Consider the following 18,535-nt stretch of genomic DNA (forward strand, 5'->3'; position numbering starts at 1 on the left):
TTTTTGAGTGCGTGAGTGAGTGAATTGAGCTAAGCGTTGCTGTTGACAGTATTTCGGTTATATCACAGCTTGTTGTGTGAGTCGGGTTTAACATTAATGTTGACAGTATTTCGGTTATATCACAGCTTGTTGTGTGAGTCGGGTTTAACATGACTGTTGACAGTATTTCGGTTGTCACAGCTTGTTGTGTGAGTCGGGTTTAACATGACTGTTGACAGTATTTCGGTTATATCACAGCTTGTTGTGTGAGTCGGGTTTAACATGACTGTTGACAGTATTTCGGTTATATCACAGCTTGTTGTGTGACTTAGGTTTAACATGACTGTTGACAGTATTTCGGTTATATCACAGCTTGTTGTATGAGTCGGGTTTAACATTACTGTTGACAGTATTTCGGTTATATCACAGCTTGTTGTATGAGTCGGGTTTAACATTACTGTTGACAGTATTTCGGTTATATCACAGCTTGTTGTGTGACTTAGGTTTAACATTACTGTTGACAGTATTTCGGTTATATCACAGCTTGTTGTGTGAGTTAGGTTTAACATTACTGTTGACAGTATTTCGGTTATATCACAGCTTGTTGTATGAGTCGGGTTTAACATTACTGTTGACAGTATTTCGGTTATATCACAGCTTGTTGTATGAGTCGGGTTTAACATTACTGTTGACAGTATTTCGGTTATATCACAGCTTGTTGTGTGAGTTAGGTTTAACATTACTGTTGACAGTATTTCGGTTATATCACAGCTTGTTGTGTGACTTAGGTTTAACATTACTGTTGACAGTATTTCGGTTATATCACAGCTTGTTGTGTGAGTTAGGTTTAACATTACTGTTGACAGTATTTCGGTTATATCACAGCTTGTTGTATGAGTCGGGTTTAACATTACTGTTGACAGTATTTCGGTTATATCACAGCTTGTTGTATGAGTCGGGTTTAACATTACTGTTGACAGTATTTCGGTTATATCACAGCTTGTTGTGTGAGTTAGGTTTAACATTACTGTTGACAGTATTTCGGTTATATCACAGCTTGTTGTGTGACTTAGGTTTAACATTACTGTTGACAGTATTTCGGTTATATCACAGCTTGTTGTGTGAGTTAGGTTTAACATTACTGTTGACAGTATTTCGGTTATATCACAGCTTGTTGTATGAGTCGGGTTTAACATTACTGTTGACAGTATTTCGGTTATATCACAGCTTGTTGTATGAGTCGGGTTTAACATTACTGTTGACAGTATTTCGGTTATATCACAGCTTGTTGTGTGAGTTAGGTTTAACATTACTGTTGACAGTATTTCGGTTATATCACAGATTGTTGTGTGACTTAGGTTTAACATTACTGTTGACAGTATTTCGGTTATATCACAGCTTGTTGTGTGAGTTAGGTTTAACATTACTGTTGACAGTATTTCGGTTATATCACAGCTTGTTGTATGAGTCGGGTTTAACATTACTGTTGACAGTATTTCGGTTATATCACAGCTTGTTGTGTGAGTTAGGTTTAACATTACTGTTGACAGTATTTCGGTTATATCACAGCTTGTTGTGTGAGTTAGGTTTAACATTACTGTTGACAGTATTTCGGTTATATCACAGCTTGTTGTGTGAGTTAGGTTTAACATTACTGTTGACAGTATTTCGGTTATATCACAGCTTGTTGTGTGAGTTAGGTTTAACATTACTGTTGACAGTATGTTGTGAGAGGAAAACCCAAAGTGATGAAGATCATAGAAATTTGTGACTTTGCTGAAACCCATGGGCACTGGTGCCTAAACTTTGGATGTCACAATTCACCAATACACTGGTGTATCAATAATATTCTCAGATGATACAATATGTGACGCTTTGAGTCATTTACCTGTAGCGATTCTATTTTAATCCTCTATTGATTCCTATTTTAATCCTCTATTGATTCCTATTTTAATCCTCTATTGATTCCTATTTTAATCCTCTATTGATTCCTATTTTAATCCTCTATTGATTCCTATTTTAATCCTCTATTGATTCCTATTTTAATCCTCTATTGATTCCTATTTTAATCCTCTATTGATTCCTATTTTAATCCTCTATTGATTCCTATTTTAATCCCATATCAAGAACAATGCAGCAGCAAACAATGGAATGAGTTTATTGGCAATATGGGTCCTACCCACATTTTAATATTCAATTTTATCATAATTAGTTTGTGTTATATCAACAATGTAAGACAGTTTGAAGACTTAAAGTCTGTTCTAGCTTTTCTAACTGGTGTTAACATTCCAGTTTTATCTGAAATATTAATAAAATTGATTCAAATGCGCCTTTTCAATGTTGTTTCGCCTAATGAAATATATAAATTCCAACAAAATTGCCATGAATTAAGTATCGTGATAGTTCATTATGTGAACAAAGTATCATAACGTATTGTATCGGGAGACAGTCGTATCGTGAAATCCCTAGAGCTAACTGACCGAGGATGGCGATAAGTCGTTAGATCTAACAAAACAGAAGTAATAGTAATAACAAATTATCTCTGGTCATAGACATTGGTGTGTGTGTATAAAGATATATATTTTCTACAATGGAGATTGAGTCTTAGAGCTAGCACTTGTTAATTCCTCTTAAAATGTATGTTTAAAATATTTTCCAGGTTGAGGAATACAGGAACTTTATATGTCGATATTGATTCAGGCAAGTTAAAGGGTACCCTAAGACATGGACGTCTGTGCACCAGTTGTATTACATCTGAAACAGAAGATCTTTATCATTTTACACATCTTTGTCCATCTGATCATTTAAGAAGACTGTACGTACCTACCGGTAAATCATATATTGCATTTTCATCAAGAGAACAGTTCCACAATCTTATTGCCACTAATTGCTTCAATGAGACGAAATACTTAGTGTTATTTTTCAACATTGCTGTTAAATGTGTGTTTGTGTGTTTGTGTGCGCACTTGTGATGTGTGCGAAATACGCATCAGTCAGAAAGCGCACGTTAAATCTCCAAAGTAACTAACTAACTAACTGTAACTTGTGATGTCCGTGTGCGAAATACGCTACAGTCGGAAAGCGCACGTTAAATCTTCTATATCAGTCAGACTTGTGATGTGATTCATTCCCGGTCGCCTTATACACGGAGTGTAGGATTTTGGGTTGATTTTTAAGGCGTGTACAGGGGGGTCGTCTTATACGTGGGGTCGCCTTATACACAGCGATATACGGTAGAAATTGTTAATTGTGTATCCAGTTATTTTTTTATTCACGACATATGTTCATTAATGTTCTAATTGTTTCATCGTCTGCCTGCACCTACTGTAATTACATTGTATCCTGGCCTATGGCCTTACATTCAATATAAATCACCATCATCAATATTTATTGCTAATGTTCTTTGATTCTCCTATACTGCCTCTGTAATTGTCAGACACCCCAGTTGTCAGATACCCCAGTTGTCAGATACCCCAGTTGTCAGATATCACAGTTGTCAGATACCACAGTTGTCAGATACCCCAGTTGTCAGATACCCCAGTTGTCAGATACCACAGTTGTCAGATACCACAGTTGTCAGATACCACAGTTGTCAGATACCCCAGTTGTCAGATACCACAGTTGTCAGATACCCCAGTTGTCAGATACCACAGTTGTCAGATACCACAGTTGTCAGATACCCCATTTGTCAGATACCACAGTTGTCAGATACCCCAGTTGTCAGATACCACAGTTGTCAGATACCCCAGTTGTCAGATACCACAGTTGTCAGATACCACAGTTGTCAGATACCCCATTTGTCAGATACCCCAGTTGTCAGATACCCCAGTTGTCAGATACCACAGTTGTCAGATACCACAGTTGTCAGATACCCCAGTTGTCAGATACCACAGTTGTCAGATACCACAGTTGTCAGATACCCCATTTGTCAGATACCACAGTTGTCAGATATCACAGTTGTCAGATACCCCAGTTGTCAGATACCCCAGTTGTCAGATACCCCAGTTGTCAGATACCACAGTTGTCAGACACCCCAGTTGTCAGATACCCCAGTTGTCAGATATCACAGTTGTCAGATACCACAGTTGTCAGATACCCCAGTTGTCAGATACCACAGTTGTCAGATACCCCAGTTGTCAGATACCCCAGTTGTCAGATACCCCAGTTGTCAGATACCACAGTTGTCAGATACCCCAGTTGTCAGATACCACAGTTGTCAGATACCACAGTTGTCAGATACCCCAGTTGTCAGATACCCCAGTTGTCAGATACCACAGTTGTCAGATACCCCAGTTGTCAGATACCCCAGTTGTCAGATACCCCAGTTGTCAGATACCACAGTTGTCAGATACCCCAGTTGTCAGATACCACAGTTGTCAGATACCACAGTTGTCAGATACCACAGTTGTCAGATACCACAGTTGTCAGATACCACAGTTGTCAGATACCACAGTTGTCAGATACCCCAGTTGTCAGATACCCCAGTTGTCAGATACCCCAGTTGTCAGATACCACAGTTGTCAGATACCCCAGTTGTCAGATACCCCAGTTGTTAGATACCACAGTTGTCAGATACCCCAGTTGTCAGATACCACAGTTGTCAGATACCCCAGTTGTCAGATACCCCAGTTGTCAGATACCACAGTTGTCAGATACCCCAGTTGTCAGATACCCCAGTTGTCAGATACCACAGTTGTCAGATACCCCAGTTGTCAGATATCACAGTTGTCAGATACCCCAGTTGTCAGATACCCCAGTTGTCAGATACCACAGTTGTCAGATACCACAGTTGTCAGATACCCCAGTTGTCAGATACCCCAGTTGTCAGATACCCCAGTTGTCAGATACCCCAGTTGTCAGATACCACAGTTGTCAGATACCACAGTTGTCAGATACCCCAGTTGTCAGATACCACAGTTGTCAGATACCACAGTTGTCAGATACCCCAGTTGTCAGATACCACAGTTGTCAGATACCCCAGTTGTCAGATACCCCAGTTGTCAGATACCCCAGTTGTCAGATACCACAGTTGTCAGATACCACAGTTGTCAGATACCACAGTTGTCAGATACCACAGTTGTCAGATACCCCAGTTGTCAGATACCCCAGTTGTCAGATACCCCAGTTGTCAGATACCCCAGTTGTCAGATACCCCAGTTGTCAGATACCACAGTTGTCAGATACCCCAGTTGTCAGATATCACAGTTGTCAGATACCCCAGTTGTCAGATACCCCAGTTGTCAGATACCCCAGTTGTCAGATACCACAGTTGTCAGATACCACAGTTGTCAGATACCCCAGTTGTCAGATACCACAGTTGTCAGATACCCCAGTTGTCAGATACCCCAGTTGTCAGATACCCCAGTTGTCAGATACCCCAGTTGTCAGATACCCCAGTTGTCAGATATCCCAGTTGTCAGATACCACAGTTGTCAGATACCACAGTTGTCAGATACCACAGTTGTCAGATAACCCAGTTGTCAGATACCACAGTTGTCAGATACCACAGTTGTCAGATACCACAGTTGTCAGATACCCCAGTTGTCAGATACCCCAGTTGTTAGATACCACAGTTGTCAGATACCCCAGTTGTCAGATACCACAGTTGTCAGATACCCCAGTTGTCAGATACCCCAGTTGTCAGATACCCCAGTTGTCAGATACCCCAGTTGTCAGATACCACAGTTGTCAGATACCCCAGTTGTCAGATACCACAGTTGTCAGATACCCCAGTTGTCAGATACCCCAGTTGTCAGATACCCCATTTGTCAGATACCCCAGTTGTCAGATACCACAGTTGTCAGATACCACAGTTGTCAGATACCCCAGTTGTCAGATACCACAGTTGTCAGATACCCCAGTTGTCAGATACCCCAGTTGTCAGATACCCCAGTTGTCAGATACCACAGTTGTCAGATACCCCAGTTGTCAGATACCACAGTTGTCAGATACCCCAGTTGTCAGATACCCCAGTTGTTAGATACCACAGTTGTCAGATACCCCAGTTGTCAGATACCACAGTTGTCAGATACCCCAGTTGTCAGATACCCCAGTTGTCAGATACCACAGTTGTCAGATACCCCAGTTGTCAGATACCCCAGTTGTCAGATACCCCAGTTGTCAGATACCCCAGTTGTCAGATATCACAGTTGTCAGATACCCCAGTTGTCAGATACCCCAGTTGTCAGATACCACAGTTGTCAGATACCCCAGTTGTCAGATACCCCAGTTGTCAGATACCCCAGTTGTCAGATACCACAGTTGTCAGATACCACAGTTGTCAGATACCCCAGTTGTCAGATACCCCAGTTGTCAGATACCCCAGTTGTCAGATACCACAGTTGTCAGATATCACAGTTGTCAGATACCCCAGTTGTCAGATATCACAGTTGTCAGATACCACAGTTGTCAGATACCCCAGTTGTCAGATATCACAGTTGTCAGATACCACAGTTGTCAGATACCACAGTTGTCAGATACCCCAGTTGTCAGATATCACAGTTGTCAGATACCACAGTTGTCAGATACCACAGTTGTCAGATACCACAGTTGTCAGATACCCCAGTTGTCAGATACCACAGTTGTCAGATACCACAGTTGTCAGATACCACAGTTGTCAGATACCCCAGTTGTCAGATACCACAGTTGTCAGATACCCCAGTTGTCAGATACCCCAGTTGTCAGATACCACAGTTGTCAGATATCACAGTTGTCAGATACCCCAGTTGTCAGATACCCCAGTTGTCAGATACCACAGTTGTCAGATACCACAGTTGTCAGATACCACAGTTGTCAGATACCCCAGTTGTCAGATACCACAGTTGTCAGATACCACAGTTGTCAGATACCCCAGTTGTCAGATACCCCAGTTGTCAGATACCCCAGTTGTCAGATACCCCAGTTGTCAGATATCACAGTTGTCAGATACCACAGTTGTCAGATACCCCAGTTGTCAGATATCACAGTTGTCAGATACCACAGTTGTCAGATACCACAGTTGTCAGATACCCCAGTTGTCAGATACCCCAGTTGTCAGATACCCCAGTTGTCAGATACCCCAGTTGTCAGATACCCCAGTTGTCAGATACCCCAGTTGTCAGATACCCCAGTTGTCAGATACCCCAGTTGTCAGATACCCCAGTTGTCAGATACCACAGTTGTCAGATACCACAGTTGTCAGATACCCCAGTTGTCAGATACCCCAGTTGTCAGATACCCCAGTTGTCAGATACCACAGTTGTCAGATACCACAGTTGTCAGATATCACAGTTGTCAGATACCCCAGTTGTCAGATACCCCAGTTGTCAGATACCCCAGTTGTCAGATACCCCAGTTGTCAGATACCCCAGTTGTCAGATATCACAGTTGTCAGATATCACAGTTGTCAGATACCCCAGTTGTCAGATACCCCAGTTGTCAGATACCACAGTTGTCAGATACCACAGTTGTCAGATACCACAGTTGTCAGATACCACAGTTGTCAGATACCCCAGTTGTCAGATACCACAGTTGTCAGATACCACAGTTGTCAGATACCCCAGTTGTCAGATACCACAGTTGTCAGATACCACAGTTGTCAGATACCACAGTTGTCAGATACCACAGTTGTCAGATACCCCAGTTGTCAGATACCACAGTTGTCAGATACCACAGTTGTCAGATACCACAGTTGTCAGATACCCCAGTTGTTAGATACCCCAGTTGTCAGATACCACAGTTGTCAGATACCACAGTTGTCAGATACCACAGTTGTCAGATACCACAGTTGTCAGATACCCCAGTTGTCAGATACCCCAGTTGTCAGATACCCCAGTTGTCAGATACCACAGTTGTCAGATACCCCAGTTGTCAGATACCACAGTTGTCTGATACCCCTGTTGTCAGATACCACAGTTGTCAGATACCACAGTTGTCAGATACCACAGTTGTCAGATACCACAGTTGTCAGATACCCCAGTTGTCAGATACCCCAGTTGTCAGATACCCCAGTTGTCAGATACCCCAGTTGTCAGATATCACAGTTGTCAGACACCCCAGTTGTCAGATACCACAGTTGTCAGATACCCCAGTTGTCAGATACCCCAGTTGTCAGATACCCCAGTTGTCAGATACCACAGTTGTCAGATACCCCAGTTGTCAGATACCACAGTTGTCAGATACCCCAGTTGTCAGATACCACAGTTGTCAGATACCCCAGTTGTCAGATACCCCAGTTGTCAGATACCACAGTTGTCAGATACCACAGTTGTCAGATACCCCAGTTGTCAGATACCCCAGTTGTTAGACAGTGCAGGAGAGATGGCTTGTCAAAACATATGAGATTCCCCTGTTGTGATGGAGAAGGCCTAATAGACTCATCCTCTAAAATTAGGATCAAATAAGTAAAGACTTTTGAATTTAATGGTTTTAATAATTAATTGAACTACTCAGATACAAAAGAAAAAAATATTGTGTTATTTCATACACCTATAGAATTAACTAATGAACCATTTGATCATGAAAACAATTCATATTTGTAAATCTCCTCAACTTCTTACGAGAATATTGAGTTTTCTCAGTTTACATGTTTTTACTAAATTGTGCATATGTGTCTGAGATAACTGAATTTGTCTCAAACATGGCAGGTTTGCAGAAAGTTGCCTTAGTCAGATCGCAGACACTTTCAATATCACCTCTGCCGCAAAGCGATTGGGTGATTCTAAGTGGCAATATTGACACATGCTTTCATCACAAATTAAGTTAATAAATTTATTTGTTTTGACATAAGTATTGTAACCTATGTTAAGTGAAAGGTAAGTTTGCATATTTAATTTATACAAAAATATTAAGAAACGGTATAAAAAATGTGTTTTTTGATGCAATATATATTATTGTTAATGTTGACACACAGAAGTGAACATTTTTTTTCATAAAAACAAGAGAATAGAATTATTTCATTTATTTTTAAAATTTTATTTTATTGTTTTTAAAAAGTGGCAATTATTATAAGTCTTGTTCTTATGACGTGTATGACAAATGGTGTATGATCAGGATTAATCCATTTTACCACTTGGATACCAAGCAATGGACAGTGGGAGAACACAACCAGGGCATCAGTGATTTTGAGGTACCGGTACCTGACAAATGATAGAATCTCTGCCCAGAGAGCAGAAAGTCGGTTGTTTGATCTCCCTGGCCATGTCTAATCAAAGGTGGTACTTGTTGTTACCCTGTCTGGCGTCCAGCATTAAGGGGATGAAACAATGACTGGTCGACTCGGAGTCAGTATGTGTCTGAGTGGGGTATCCATGGTGAACAGACGTCCCTCGTGATAATGCTGTTCTATTGACAACCCCCACATTATCAGACACAATAGTCATTCCGCTAGACATGATGATTTATCATTGATTTTGTATTAACTTGTGCAAGGCATTGTTTCATATGCAAGAATAAGGCTGAGGCTTGTTTGCTATTTCAATCACGAAAACAATATGTTGACATATAATAGTCAAACTACAACAAATATCACCTTTTTAACAAGTCAAAATATAGCATTCGTGATCCATGTATCCATTTTCTATCAACTAAGGTTTGTTTCAAGGCGTCAATAGTGGTAATTTGACTGTGCTTGCTGTAAATAACGGTGAGTTAGTGCAGTCTACAAAAAATTTGATGTAAACATAGTGAAAGAAAACATGAATAAAATATTAATAAAATATGAATGTGCAATAATCTTGAATGCAATGTTAAACCCTGTTTCACCTCACATCACATCAGTGTTAAGTGTGTGGTTCCAATGAGGTGCTAAGCGATGTTCATTTATCCACTCTTTCGTGATGCAAGAAACCATCAGTATGTTACTGGATACTGTCCTGGAAGAAATAAACAGCAGCACACCTTATTGTACAGATAATTGTAAGTACTAAATACTGGTAAATGTACATGCAGCCCCACAAACATCCCTTGAAGATGGCCCCTGGATTCAGAGTTATTTCCCTTTTTGGGATTCTGGAGTAGAAGACGTCACCACTCCATATTTGTCCCAAAGGGGGGTTCAAGGGCAGAACAGATCCCCAGTACCTCAGGCTTATCTCCCTGTGGAGATTCTAAGACAAAACAGATCCCCAGTACCTCATGCTTGTCTTCCTGTGGGGATTCTAAGACAAAACAGATCCCCATTACCTCAGGCTTATCTCCCTGTGGGGATTCTAAGACAAAACAGATCTCCAGTACCTCATGCTTGTCTCCTTGTGGGGATTCTAAGACAAAACAGACCTCCAGTACCTCATGCTTGTCTCCCTGTGGGGATTCTAAGACAGAACAGATCCCCAGTACCTCATGCTTTTCTTCCTGTGGAGATTCTAAGACAAAACAGATCCCCAGTACCTCATGCTTGTTTCCCTGTGGGGATTCTAAGACAAAACAGACCTCCAGTCACTCATGCTTGTCTCCCTGTGGGGATTCTAAGACAAAACAGATCCCCAGTACCTCATGCTTGTCTCCCTGTGGGGATTCAAAGAAAGAACAGATCCCCAGTACTTCATGCTTGTCTCCCTGTGGGGATTCTAAGATAGAACAGATCCCCAGTACCTCATGCTTATCTCCCTGTGGGGATTCTAAGACAAAACAGATCCCCAGTACCTCATGCTTGTCTCCCTATGGGGATTCTAAGACAGAACAGATCCCCAGTACCTCATGCTTGTCTCCCTGTGGAGATTCTAAGACAAAACAGATCCCCAGTACCTCATGCTTGTCTCCCTGTGGGGATTCTAAAACAAAGAGATCCCCAGTACCTCATGCTTGTCTCCCTGTGGGGATTCTAAGACAAAACAGACCTCCAGTACCTCATGCTTGTCTCCCTGTGGGGATTCTAAGACAAAACAGATCCCCAGTACCTCATGCTTGTCTCCCTATGGGGATTCTAAGACAGAACAGATCCCCAGTACCTCATGCTTGTCTCCCTGTGGAGATTCTAAGACAAAACAGATCCCCAGTACCTCATGCTTGTCTCCCTGTGGGGATTCTAAAACAAAGAGATCCCCAGTACCTCATGCTTGTCTCCCTGTGGGGATTCTAAGATAGAACAGATCCCCAGTACCTCATGCATTTCTGCCCTTGCAGATTCCAGGAAGCATAGGTCTTATTGCCTTTAAATAGAGAAGCTGGTCAAGAAGATGTAAGCATGTATTTGGCATTAATGTCAATTCACTATGTCTCTTTGATATGCAGAATATGGATTGTTGCTCATGCTGTCAAACACTGGTCTTCTTGGTCCAGAATGATTTATTGTTGTCAGTGGTGATGTAGCTGTTCTTACTGTTGAGTAAAACAGCATTCAGAGTTGCCTCTCAGATTGATTGGGTACCCACCTTACCAGTATGTGCTGAAAGAGAGAGGAAAAACAGCAGACTTGTAGGGCGGTAGAGTATACGATAACCTACTGGGAGGGGACCATGGTTTGGTATTGTGGAAGAGTAGGAGATGTTTGGGACACAATAGTGAAGTGAAGGTAGGAAAATGGTATGGAGTTACAAGCTTTTAAATATGCTTTTTGAATTTGAAGGAATTAAAAAAAAAAAAAATTATTTGATAATGTGACAGAAACGTATTTTCAGTAATGAAAATATTAACAACAGTTTATTAAAAAGAATACCGTAACTTATGCCGTGTACTCCCGGTGACTCGTAATCAATTTACCACCCTTATATTCCTTTAAAACTTACCTTTTTGGCCGTGGAATGGGGGAAATGTTTATTTCCAGCTGGGTTCCTATCGCATGGTCGGCACGTGGGTGCATTTTGGTTTCAAGTTCAGGTCAGAGCGTTTGATAGGAGCGTTCTGATTGGGTGACGGGCGGATTGTTGACCAATCGCGTCTAGGATGAGTACGGGTAGAGGTCAGAGGTCGGTTGGCACGGCAAATATAAGGGGGCTTGACACCTGGGGTAGACTGTCTTGCGTTATCGGTTTGATCGATACAGGTGAGGTGACCGCACCACTCATAACTCCGTGACGGAGTAGATCTGTGGGAGGGATCTATGTCCGAATGTTCTTTAGTAAAATATGAGAGAGATTTGGTAGAGTTAAGACTCTTTGGGAAACCGGTAAGATAGTGGGCGGGGCGGGGGATATTTTACGGAAGTGTAGTGCAGGATTATCTTGGGAGTGATGTAGGGCAAACTGACTGGGTAGAAAAGTGGTCAAAACGGCCTGTTAGGTAATGTTAGGATTCTGAGGGTGGGGGTTAGGTTTATAATTTGAGTTTCCTTGATTTATTGAATAAACTTTATATTTTGTTACTCTGACTTTGTTTATTTATTTTTCTAATCACTCCTCTACATCCCAAAAGAACTGGGAAATAGGTCGGCTGTAGATTAAGGATGATGAACACAACGCAAAGCACGGGACATTGTCTGTGACAGCCGTTCCTATTACAATAAAATCAAATCAGAGACTTAAATAATCTCTTTAAAGGTTATATTATTATAGGCTATATGAGGGTTTGATCTGTCATTGGATGGTTTGCAACTTTCATTTACAAAAACAAATGGAAAAACAGAGTTACCTCCCTTCCATCATCTTTTTCGCATTGTCAGTTGTAAAGATGAAGACAAGGTGATCCAGCATCGTCTAGACATGAATTTCATCAGTACATTTTAGCATCCACAATCTGAGCAAATCTTATCCAAATGTTGAAATTTTAAATGTGAATATCGAATGATTTAATTTTATAAGATGGGTAGAATTATACAGTAGCAATTTCATCAAGTAATCAGAGGAGGAACACTTTCACCATACCCATTCTTAAACTACTTAAATGTTCTGGAAACCAAGTAATAGACATATACTGAACAAGAAGCCTTTCTTTCTTGCAATGTGAATATAATTCATGAAGAGGAATTCTAGGTGGTTCATTAACATATGTAACAGCTATGAATTTATGTATTAAATGTATGTACATTAAATTGTATTAGAAAATTTATGTACAAACTTGCTTTCTTTTCCAGATTTGTTGACCTTTGATCTTCTTGGCAGTGATTGAAAACAGCAATCAGGTAAGGAATTGTGTTTGCCTGTTGTTCAATGCTTCACTCAGCATTATTCCAGCTATATGAAGTCATGCTGTAAATACTCGAGTCTGGACCAGACAATTCAGTGACTGATGGTGTGAGCGATAATGAACTAGAGTCTGACTACCCGATCCCTTTTACCACTAGCATCCATTGTCGGGGACCTAGTCTAACCCAGAACCACCACTGGGTGACATATACAAATATATGAATTATGAAACATTTTGATTTTGTAAAAACATTTATTTGTGGATTTCATTACTAAAAAACTTAAAGTAGATCAAAGAAAGGACGAAGCCTTTGACTTTGCATGCCAGAAACCATAATCGTGGGTTTGAATCCCAGTTCGCCCTGATTATGTTTCCAGGTTCGTAAGCACCATAGTGGTAAATGTCGGAGACCTGCATCACTTCAAGCAGACACGCTGACTATATACTGGAATACTGTTCAAAGCAGTGTTTTAGCCAACTCACTCACATTTACCTTATTCGATGCAATAAGCGCCCATGGCGCTCTCAAAATTAGAAATAGGGGGCTCTTATTAGAATAAAATTTAAGTGAAAAAAAAAGAGTTGAAAGATTGTAAATTTCGTGGTTTATGCTGACAGTCTGAAATGATACAAAAGAAAAGTCTGTGTGTATTATACACGACAGATATATTTTCCAGAATTTAATTGCCCGTAATTAAGGGTGCATATAACACATGTGTGCGTATTATACACAAATAAATAAGTCTTGTGTACATTGATCAGTTGGAAGGGGTGCTAATTTGGATTGTTCACTGGCCAATATAAAAGCAAATATTGTTGTGGGCGCTTATTAGAGCGGGACGCTTATTATGTCGAATACGGTACATTGTATGACGTGATCAGGACAGAAATAGAAGATAGTGAATGTTGAAGTAGATACATTACATAATAATTATACAGTTGTACATCTCAGAAATAGTTGGCATGTGTAACTATGTTTGGTTATGAGAATACTAAGCTAAAATTATATCTGTTCCTTAAACTATCCAACACTGTTTTAAAAACACAAATTGCCATTAATCTAATGTCATAGAATGTTAATTATGTGCAGTTAAAGCTGTCATCAAGCTCTAGAAAAATAAATGTTGTTGAAATTCAAAAACAAAATTCAGGCTCAGATCTCTTTAGCGGAAAGGAACTATATTGAACGCTGTGATATCTGCAAATTTAATTGACGTGCAGATTTTCAGTCCGAGTTGTTTTTCTCGTGGAAGTCAAACTCGACCAAGCCACTCGATCAAGAAGTTGCGAGGCGCTTCTTCCACAGAGAAGGTCCCTCGCGGCAAACAAACCTGCTTAAGATTTTACAAGATTATGAAAATGTTAACAAATGCTTCTTCCCAGCCCACACTAGTCTTCATGATCGATAACCTCGCCGAGTTCTCACTTGCCGCTCTCCGCAAAATTCTATTGTTGTCATCGGAAATTCACAGCCTACGCCAATACTGTAGCCTAATAAAGGACATGTGGAAGAGTAAACAAATTTAGATAATTGTCTCTTTCCAGTTGACGGTGTCGATGTGAAGCCATTTTATATGTCCTTCTTCGGCTGATGACTTTATGATTTAAATAGTAAATACCTTGATAAGGGGTTAACATTGATTGGGATAGGGTTAAGGTATTGATAACCTATTAGGCTCATCCAAAAAGACTATTAATGCTCCATGTGCAATGTTTGCAAGGATTGTATGCATTGGGAAAATCACACGAGTTGGGAAATTGTTTCGGCAAAGTTGTTACGTAAAGACTTAACAGAAAGAGAGAGGCCGTTCTCGTTTTCAATACAAGGGATAAAAGTGTGCCGTTTCGTGGGGATGGAGCCTTTTAGTGACCAATAAGAAGGAATGAATCGGGGCAAGCTGTTGGCTTTTGTCATAAATAACATTTGCTTGCTGATGGCTCTATAGTTTCATACATATTAATTGATTTTGCGGTGCTGAGATGGAATACGTCCGGTTGGGTGGTGACTTATTTATGGCCATTATGCTGTTTTTCTATTAGAAGAGGGACTAAATGGCTATGTTTTGGTAATGCTATCTGAAAACAGATTTTAGGAAATAGATCCCCTTTGTTTTACAGCTATTTACCTAGATTATTATATTGGTGTCTTCATGGGCGATTGCAATAAACATAAAGTTGTAATGATTGTTTTGTGTTTTTATTGGTTTTCTGTTCAGTCTTGCTGGATGAAATTGAATGAACTGTCATGAGTGTCATGAGTGATTAAGGTTTTCTTCCTGTCCTCCTCCAAACTATAAGGTTTCTTGATGATGATGATGATGATGATGATGATCTCAATGATGATGATGATAATGATCTCAATGATTATGATGATGATGATCTCAATGATGATGATGATGAAGAGGATCTCAATGACGATGATGATGATAATGATATCAATAATGATGATGATAATGATCTCAATGATGATGATGATAATGATCTCAATGATGATGATGATAATGATCTCAATGATGATGATGATGATCTCAATGATGATGATGAAGAGGATCTCCTTTGTTGTTCTGCCAGTTTTTCACTTTGTAAAGCACAAAAAAATGAAACAAAAAAACCTCACACATTAGTGGCCTCAATAACCAAATACTGAATGGTTCGCAAAATGTTAGTAAATTTTTATATTTAGGCCCACAATAATCTACCATGTCAAGGGAACCTGTGAATACTCAAACCGATAGCCGGACAAACCGGTGGTTGATTGCATGAACACCAGGTCCGAGCACACACATAAGGCGCCCCCCAAAATAGGTTTCTGGTTCCATAACTGACCCTAATATTGGAAACCCTTTACCATATTTATTGACTTTTCTCGAGCTGCACCATGGATTTTATCCCCACCTGGTATCTTCCCATTTTATGCAATTGGCGTAAATTTGTTGTGCTTCACTATAGATAATCCAGTCAATTTGTCAATTTTACAGCAGGTTTTTACCGATACACTGCAAATAACTGTTTTTCAAAGAAGAAAAGAACCCGTAAAGACCAGGGCCCCGTTCCACAAAGCGATTTTAGCGTTAAGATGATCGTAACTCCCATACTTTGACATAGGCTTACGATGATCGTAGCGCTAAGATCGGCTTATGGATCAGGGCCCTGGGGTAGAATCGGTCTTCTGCAACCCATGCTTGCCATAAAAGGCAACTATGCTTGTTGTAAGAGGCAACTAACGGGAACAGGTGGTCAGGCTCGCTGACTTGGTTGATGAATGTCCAATAGCGTGGATCAATGCTCATGACATCAATCACTGGATTGTCTGGTCCAGACTAGTTTACTTACAGACTGCCATCATACAGCTGGAATATTGCTGAGTGCGGCATTAAACAACAAACAAACAAACAAATCAGAGAAGAAAAGACAACTATCCTACCCTATTTGCATGGGTTGAAATACACATTTTATTTACTAACCAATAGCCTCTCACTCTATTGTGACTCCTACTCATAATATCCCTCAGTGACCTATTAACAGAGAAGGGGCAGTCGGGTAGCCTAGTGGTTAAAGCATTCGCTTGTCACGCCGAAGACCCGGGTTCGATTCCCGACATGGGTACAATGTGTGAAGCCCATTTCTGCCCTCCCCCGCTGTCATTTTGCTGGAATATTGCTGAAAGCGGTGTTAAACCACATTCACTCACTATAAACAGAGAACTAGCAGCATTTCTATCTCTGTCACACCTGTAGTCACATAAATTTTATGTGATTAAAAATTTTTGATAAATTCATGTGGGAGGAAAACTCACGAACAGAGAAAAACACCTTATGTATAACCACTTAAAATGTCCAGAATTTTATTACTTTTGAACATAAATGGTAATTTGCAGTATATCGGTAAAAACCTGATGTCATAGAAGAAATTGACTTGATCGAATGATGTCATCTTAACTTATTAGTCCAATTACATGTACAGGTAAGATTACCATAAAGCAAGTTTAGAGAGGTTGAAACGTTGCCGATAATTGTGTTGATTCGCAGATTGCGTATAGCCAATTGACAGTGACACTTGACACTGAGTGAGATTTCTCAGTTCGTTATGCACGTCACTAATTAGTGGTATTTGGGCATGTCAGTGATCAGATATTAGGCTGCTATAGATGTTAGTTTGCAGTAGAGAGTTTGTTATGTACGTAAATTTTATATGATAATATAGTGGAGATAAATTGGGGATTTGTGTAACATTTCATGGTATTCGTTTGTTCGTTCTATCAATGTTCGTTCTATCCATGTTCTACTGTATTGCAAGAAAACAGAACATATATGTTGAAACCCACTGCTTAATACACATGTACCAAATTTCATTCAATTCTGAAAAAGAATGGCTAAGTAATAGCCGATAATAGCGGTTGCCGTGGCAGCTATTTAAACCACCATTGGTGGCTACAAGAAATCTCAACTTCATCATTCCAGTGGTTTCTGAGAAGAAGATGTTGACAAAGGACGACGGACGACAGACAACATGACATGAGCTCACTTGACTTTCAGTCAGTTGAGTCAACAATGCATGTTGAACGAAATGCCTTTCTTTGGTTCCAAATGGTCAATTGGTCAAGAGTATAATCTGCCAAGATAAAAGTGACATGCTGTGATAGAATTGGAATTCTGTTCAATGTAGCTTTATACCCAACTCACTCACTCACTCACTCACTCACTCACTCACTCACTCACTCACTCACTTTTCCAGTGTGCAGTTGTACAGAACAACCTTAGCGCTATGACTCGTAAGTCTATCTTAAGGTATGGGAGTTGCGATCACCTTAGCGCTGAGATCGCTTTGTACAATGACACCCAGGACATCTTGTGCATGTCACTTGGATTCTCATTAGTTTGCCATGCTGAAAGGTAAATTTTTTTACTGCTTCTATAAAATTTGCTTGGATAATTGTTTCCAAGGATAAATTTTGAAATAGATTTATGTCAAATTCAATAATGGATTTTGAGTATAGGTTTCTTTCCACAGTGATACTTCCCCAGGAATACTGGCGCCATAAATGGTAAATTTTGTTGAAAAGAATACAAATGACCATTTTTGTATATCATCTATCCTGATAAGATATTTATGACAAAAATTAAATGAAAAATGTATGTAATTGAATATTGGTAAAACCAGGAATAAAAAATAATTTCTTCTTACTGTTCATCATCGCTTGAGTATATATTATCATTTCATTGATCAAAACAAAAACATGGTGACATGGTTTTGTTACTTATGTATGTGGCATTAAATCACATCAAGAGTAACACTTTTTTATACCCCTGCATATAATAAGGGGATATAGTTGTTGCCTCATCTGTCGGTCCATCGGTCCGTCCATGTGTCCATAATCATGATGATTTGGTCGGAATTTGTGGGGGCTGGGGGGATTTGTCTAACTCTTGTGTAATCACCCATGGTTAGATAGTCCAAGCTATTTGAAGCCACATGGAAAATATTGTTAACTAATTTTGTTACATATTTTACAGAACAA

At 40.0% G+C, this 18,535-nt stretch overlaps 1 protein-coding gene across 3 annotated transcripts in view; it reads left to right on the forward strand.

The window, feature by feature from the left end:
* Positions 1 to 18,535, forward strand: part of LOC139468286 (zinc finger MIZ domain-containing protein 1-like) — a 412,922-nt gene that overhangs the window by 66,652 nt on the left and 327,735 nt on the right. For all 3 annotated transcript variants that reach the window (XM_071250157.1, XM_071250160.1, XM_071250161.1), the window contains exon 2: positions 12,965 to 13,012. The gene's annotated coding sequence lies outside the window, so the exon portion shown is untranslated. The remainder of the gene's footprint in view (positions 1 to 12,964; positions 13,013 to 18,535) is intronic.

This window comes from Haliotis cracherodii, unplaced genomic scaffold, assembly GCF_022045235.1.
Source record: "Haliotis cracherodii isolate W230 unplaced genomic scaffold, xgHalCrac1.p SCAF_2, whole genome shotgun sequence".
In the NCBI taxonomy this organism is placed as follows: domain Eukaryota; kingdom Metazoa; phylum Mollusca; class Gastropoda; order Lepetellida; family Haliotidae; genus Haliotis; species Haliotis cracherodii.